This window comes from Balaenoptera physalus (genome assembly GCF_965194825.1).
Source record: "Balaenoptera physalus genome assembly, chromosome: 15".
Taxonomy (NCBI): domain Eukaryota; kingdom Metazoa; phylum Chordata; class Mammalia; order Artiodactyla; family Balaenopteridae; genus Balaenoptera; species Balaenoptera physalus.
The window spans coordinates 62,679,977-62,687,371 of record NC_138894.1 but is presented as its reverse complement, the minus strand read 5'-3'; positions in this window follow the sequence as shown (position 1 = coordinate 62,687,371).

The following is a 7,395-nucleotide window of genomic DNA, read 5'->3' as shown; positions in this document are numbered from 1 at the left end:
TAAAGAGAAAGGACCTTCTGGTACCTACAGGAAAGGCCAAAGGGCTCCCGAAGGAACCAATGTCATGGGAAGTAGGGGACAGAGAGGGAAAAGGGGTTTAGACCAGAAGAAGCCTATGGTCGCTCTGGGGCCTGAGCTCAGGGAGGAGGCCCTAGGCTGGGGGCCTCTAGGGGGAGGGTGGGGGAGGGAGGAAGAAGTCCCGGGGGTCCCAGGACCCCAACAAGACTGCCTTTAGGAGCTCACTGAGAGAGTGCAGTGTGGAGTTGCATCCTGCTCCCTGGGGGTCAGCTGGCCACCTGAAAGTACCCACAGGGCGAAGGGAGCCTGACCCCACCTGTCTCTGCCTGCTGGGGCTGCCAGACCCTTCTAAGGTCAGTGCCCCTCCCCCCATTCAAGCAGCCCATAGGGAGCAGGAGGGAGGGGCGGTTGACCCCAGAAGATGGAGGCTGACGGTTGACCAGGGGACAGGGATGTGCGTGAGCTCCACCCTGCACTGCAGCTTGTGGGAGCTGGCATTCTAGAAGACAGATCCCCTGTAAACCACCCAGGCCACCAGCAAGGGAAGGGGGGCTAGCCCAGTGTGTGACTCTGACAGATGGGGCAGTGGGAGGTCAGGAACTAGAAAAAAGGGAGGAGGCATGACCTGGGCCTTTTAGCTCTCTCTCTTTTTTTTTTTTTTTTTTACAGTTTATTTATTTATTTATGGCTGCGTTGGGTCTTCGTTGCTGCTCACGGGCTTTCTCTAGTTGCGGCAAGCGGGGGCTACTCTTCATTGTGGTGCGTGGGCTTCTCATTGCGGTGGCTTCTCTTGTTGCAGAGCATGGGCTCTAGGCGCATGGGCTTCAGTAGTTGTGGCACGTGGGCTCAGAAGTTGTGGCGCACGGGCTTAGTTGCTCCGTGGCCTGTGGGATCTTCCCAGACCAGGGATCGAACCCGTGTCCCCTGCATTGGCAGGTGGATTCTTAACCACTGCGCCATCAGGGTAGTCCCTTGACCTGGGCCTTTTAGGGTGAGAGCAAATCTGAATGGGTAGAGAGGAGAGAGGACATCTCTGTGCATTCACACACTGGCACACACATGTCACACACACGTCACACACATACTCAGTCCCTCAAGCACCCTCCCCCCAACACGCATAGGTTCTCACAGCCAGGGACATCCATGTACTCCTCACACACAGCCTAAGTTACGCTCATACACACATGCACTAGGGACACTCACACTTGGTAAGGCATGCCAGCACAAGAGGCACACACATAGTTACACACTCTCAGAGACAGAGATTGGTTCCCCTGGGCATCAGAAGCACCTAGGCCCCTTGGAAACGGGCCTGGGAGAAGATGAAGATGTGACTGCAAAGCATAAGGAGAAAGGAGGATGGAAAGTGGTGGGGGGAACAGAAGGAGATGGGGTGACAGATATGGAGACTCAGAGAAAGGTGCGTCATAGCCACAGCCACATGCAGACGGCACACACCCACCCACGTCCTAGTCAGCCTTCCTGCCTGCGAGAGACACTGTTCAGCCACTATGTGACATTGTGAAGTCACTCAGCCTTTCCAAGGTTTGATTTCTCTCTTCTGATAACACCTGCTTTCCGTGCCAAATTGCTTGACTGTGAATCGACAGGTAAATCCTGTCGGCTCTGCCTCCAATAAACTGTTCAGAGTCCAACCACTTCTCTCACCTCCAGGTGACTACCCTGGCCAGGCCACCACCCACTGGCCTCCCTGCCTCCTCTCCTGCTCCCTGATGCAGCCGGTGGTCCACCTGTAGCCACTGACCCTCCCCTCCAAACCTGCCAGTATGTTTTCATCTCACCCACAGTAAAAGGCAAAGTCCTTACAATGGTCCATGGGGAGCTGCCCTCCCCTCCCTTAACTCTCTTCTTGCTCTCAACCCCAGCTTCCCCGGGCCCTCACTGTTCCACAGACACCCAGACATCCCCTCTCAGAGCCTTTGCTCTGGCCATTCCCCTCTGCCTGGCACGTCCTCAGGACTCTGCCTTCAGGAGTTACTCAAATGACATCCTCTTAGTGAGGCCTTCCTGGCCACACCAGCTAACGCTGCAGCCCCCAGCTCAGCACTCTCTAACCCCCTCCCCTGCTTTTTCTTCTTCTTATCATCTTTCCCCACTGAACATGCCACTTATTTGATCATACTTTTTGTCTGTCTCTCTTATCAAAGTGTAAAATCCAAGGGGCAGAGGCTTCTGTCTGTTTTATTCTCTGCTATGACCCCTACTCCTAGAGCAGTACCTGGATCATAGGACTCAATAAATACTGAGTGAGTGAGTGAGTGAGTGAATGAATGAATGAGTGAAATAGCAAATAGGTAAGCATCTATAAGGCAAGATTAAAGAACAAGAGGGGGCTTCCCTGGTGGCGCAGTGGTTGAGCGTCAGCTTGCCAATGCAGGGGACGCGGGTTCGAGCCTTGGTCTGGGAAGATCCCACGTGCCACGGAGCAACTGGGCCCGTGAGCCCCATTACTGAGCTCTGCGCGTCTGGAGCCTGTGCTCCGCAACAACAGAGGCCGCGATAGTGAGAGGCCCACGCACCGCGATGAAGAGTGGCCCCTGCTTGCCGCAACTAGAGAAAGCCCTTGCACAGAAACGAAGACCCAACACAGCTAAAAATAAATAAATATTAAAAATAAAGGAATTCCTTTAAAAAAAAAAAAAGAACAAGAGGGACCAACCCTGAGTGAGCCATCACCATGTTCCAGGAATTATAACCACAATAAATATTCCTTTATTCTCAAACAACCCTGGGAAGTAAATATTAATAGAATTGTTCCCATTTTACAGATAATAACCTGAGGATCAGAAAGGTTAATACCTATGGCCTCAAAGATGGTCACCAATAATTCCTCCCATCTCTGTATCGAATGCTGCCCCTCTCTTCAAGACTTGGAGTCTGTTTCCCTTCCCCCTTGACTCCAGGCTGGTCTTGTGACTTGCTTTGACCAACAGAATGTGGCAAAAGTTCTGCTGTGTTAGTTTTGGTCTAGGCCTTAAGAGAACCGGCCCCTGGACCAGCTACATAATTTGCAGGGCCCAAAGAAGATGAAAATGTGGGTCCCCTTGTTCAAAAAGCAGGACAAAATGTCGTTATTGGTACTAAAATATAAAGCTCTTTTTTCTTCCATAGTTTCCCTCATCATTTTTTGCTGCTTAATGTTGTTCTAAGAAAAAATTTAAAAATTTAAATATTAGCATGAATTTTAGTGTTTAACTTTATGTCACAGTAAGTCCCCTACATACAAACGAACCTTCAAGTTGCAAACTTTCAAAGATGCGAACGTGCGTTCCATCAATGTCAGGCATGAGTGAAATTGCAGCTTGCCCTCCGTTTCCTATTGCGGATGATCCTTCAGCTCTACCATCTCCCACCCCTTCTCCCTCCTCCAGTCAGTAACTCTTCTTGCCTATTCACTCGATGCCAGCCCCTGTATACCTGCTGTTGTACTGTATTACTAGTACTTTTCAAGGTACTGTACTGTAAGATTTAAAATGTTTTCTTTTTTATTTTTTGTGCTTGTTTTTTATGTATTATTTGTGTGAAAAGTATTATAAACCTATTACCTTACAACACTATATAGCCAATTGTGTTAGTTGGGTACCTAGGCTAACTTTGTTGGACTTAACAAATTGTACTTATGTACGTGCTCTCAGAGTGGAACTCGTTCATGTGTAGGGAACTTACTGTATTCAATGCCAGTTTTATTTTTTATTTTTTAAAATATTTATTTATCTGGTTGCATCGTGTCTTAGTTGCAGCATGCGGGATCTTTCATTGCGACTCGTGGGCTCTAGAGTGCGTGGGCTTAGCTGCCTCACGGCACATGGGATCTTATTTCCCCAATCGAACCGGGTCCCCTGCATTGGAAGGCAGATTCTTAACTACTGGACCACCAGGGAAGTCCCTCAATGCCACTTTTAAATGCAAATATGAGAGCATTTAACTCCCATGTGGAATCACCAAAATTATGCAATTCCTATTTCATAGCTCATATATGCATATGTAATTCATTCTTACCAGAACAGTGGAAACACTGCACAAAATATTGCACAAAACTGACTCAACTTTTAATTCTCTTTTTTTCTGCTTTTACTTTTATTTGCATTTGTTTTATGCTGAACTTATTCCCAGGCCGTATGTTTTGCTTCTTCAATTTCGTCTGGTGTATCTTTTTCTTCTGTTCCACCTCCCCTTCTGTTTCAGGAACAATGTGCTCATTTTCAATAACAATCATCTCAATGGGAGCTCATGGGTGAGCTCATGTGGGGTTCATCTAACCAGAAGCTCTGCAAGTTCGGCAGGGGCATCTTGGGGCTTTTGTTCACCTAGATGCGCTCAATGACCCAAGAATCTACATCTAAACCCTTCAACAGAGCAGTACTCTGCATTTTCAAGCATGTGCAGCAAAAATTCAGCACTCTCTTTGGGCCACTGACCCTGCATCCAGCCCCGCTGTTTGGCTGGGGCAGACCTACCAACCCCACCACTGTAACGATGGAGTGGCATGCACTGCTTCTGAAGAGTGACATCCTTCAGATCCTTGATGGCCTGGGCAGTTTCACGGATGTTCTTAAAGTGAACAAGAAGATTTGAACCTCTTGATTTACATGATTTTGTGGGGTTTTCTGGGTCAAGTGAATAGTGAACCATTTTCCAAGATGACTTCAGGCCGTTTGTGGGAAGAGCTTCTCTTCTTGATGTGCACACATTCTGCCAATGCTCTCTGCCTTCAGCTTGCTGATGAGGAAGGAAGGACTGAGAGGAAAAGGAACTATCTATGTGGGGATAGGGAAGCAAGCAGCAGGGTGGGCACACAAATCACACAGATCTCCTCTGCTTACACACATGCTCCATGGTCCCATCGGACTTCACGACACAACATGGAGAATACATGAGCTGTCCCACCAAGCCCTGCCCAAATTTCAGATCCATGAGCAAATAAACAGTTGCTGTTTTTGAGCCACTGAGTTTTGTGGTGGCTTGTTACACAGCAATTGATGACTGATACAATGCTTGAAATCTCACAGTTAATATAAGACCAGGCTGTGGTTGAACCCACGTTGCCCTGCTTCTCAAGTCCACATTCCTCTCTGGCCCACCTGGCCTTCCTTACAAATGTTTCATAGTGTTACTCCTATTCTCCTTGGAGAGTTGAGGGTTGAGCTAGAGGGAGCGTAGGTTACTTAGGTGCAACAAATCAAAATTATTATTAGAGCTTGGAAGAAGCCACATCTGGACTCGATGTGGGGAACAAGGGGTTGGTGGGAGGGTCAGGGCTGAGAACAGGCCGGGCCTCTGTCCAGGGTGAGCCTGGGCCCAGCGGGGTGCTTAGACATCTGTTTTCCATCCTGCCTCAGTAAATAAAGTTGCTTTCCTCTGCTGACCCTACAGGAAATGGGAGTCAGAAGTTCGGCTGGCCAGGAGTGGACCTCTCCTCTGATAGGAGGCCTCCCACATGCCTAGACAAGATGCAGAGTGCAGGGCCTCAGGCTGCCACACTCTCTCCCCTCTGAAGGAGCAGAGAAAGGACTTCTCAGCGCCTCACTTGGTCAAGGAAACAGGTTTTCCTCATTTAACCAAAGCTGTTGTCCTAGCTGTCAGCTATTAGCATATCAAATTAGTATGTTGGGTGTTTATTCTTTTGATCCCATGGCTCATACATCAGTAAAGATGTTTTCAGTGGCCAGAAACAGAGAACTTCTATTCAGTTGGCTTAGGCAGTTAAGGAAAGTGTATTATCTCATAGAACAAGAAGTCCGGAGAAATGGTAACTTCAGGAGAGGTTAACCCTGCAGCTCAACATCACCATCAATGACCCAGATTATTTCCTCTTTTCCTTCCCCTCTGCCATTCTCAGCGTGTTGCCTTGTCCTTGGCTAGCTCACCTGACAGTCACAAGATGGTTGCTCCCACCCAGACATCACATTGTCACACAATGTCCACAGCAGCAAAAACAAAAAACAAAAACAAAACAAAACCGCAGGAAACATCTCATTCTTGTGTCCCATTTTGAGATCAAGGAAAATTTTTCTCAGAAGCCCCCAGAAGACTGCTCTTCACTGCGCATTGGCCAGAGTTGAGTCACATCCCATGCCTGAATCTATCACAAGCAAGGGGCATAATGCCACTATTAATGCCACAGTACTAACTCTGAGCCCACAAGGAGAAGCACCAACACCAAAAACCAACACAGGCTCAGCGGGTGCTGAGGGGAGGGTAGTGGGAGAGAGAAGGCCCATTGGGTAGGCAACCATCTGTGTGTACTGGAGCTCATTTGATTGGACCCAGCTTTTTTTACAAGTAGGAGAAGGGGAGGAAAGAACTGGTATTCACAAAGTGAGCTGGGTCCCTAGATTCTATTACTCAATTATATTGCCTCACAAAGTACTTAAGGGAATATACTGCATTTTACTTAAAGCACTCACTGGAAGTATATAAAAACTCAGGGACTGAGGCAGAGACTTTGTTCCCTCATCTGAGCATCTGTTTAGGGTTTGGTTTTTTTTTTTCCTTTTTCCCCTGTTTAGGGTCTTAAGAGCATCAGTGTAGGGAATTCCCTGGCGGTTCAGCGGTTAGGACTCCATGCGATCACTGCAGGGGGCCCAGGTTCGATCCTTGGTCCAGGAACTAAGATCCCACAAGCCGCGTGGTGTGACCCAATTTAAAAAAAGGCATCAGTGTAGGAGTTAGACCCAGACTTCAATTTTGGCCCAGTCCCTTTCTGCTTTTCTGATCTTGTACGAGCTGTTTCATCTCTCTGTATCACCTTTTATGTGTAAGATGAGGATAACAATACCTATCCCCAGACTGCTTTATTGACCAATATACTGCCTGGTGCATAGAAAAGGGTCAAAAACTATTTGGGGCAGATGGAGCCATGTGACCCAGATTGGCTGTCTCCTCCTACAAAGCCCACCCCCCCACTGCTTCCTTGAGCTCATCTCCCTCCTCCCAGCCTCTTCCTCAGGCTCCAGGATCTCTCCTCTCATATCCCTCCTACCCCTCACCCGCAGCACTTCCTGTCTGGGCAATCCCACGTAGCACCTAGACAAGATGTCCCACCCACATTCCAGATGAGGAAACTAGATGTCTCTGTGGCCGCCCACCCCATGGAATCACTACTCACCAAGTCCTGACATGTCCACGCTTCAGGCCCCAGCCCCTCTCCATTCCCGTAATACTCACTCCTCTGTATTTATCGGTCAGGGTTCTTGGTTGCAAGCAACAGAACACTGACAGACTCCTTGGGCTGGCTCAGGGACCAAGGAGCACCAGGCCACAGCCAAAACCCCAGCCCAAATCACACCTCAGGGTGAGACCAGGGAAGACAGCAGTGCAACTGGCCCTGAGGCTCCACCGCCTCTGAAAACTCTT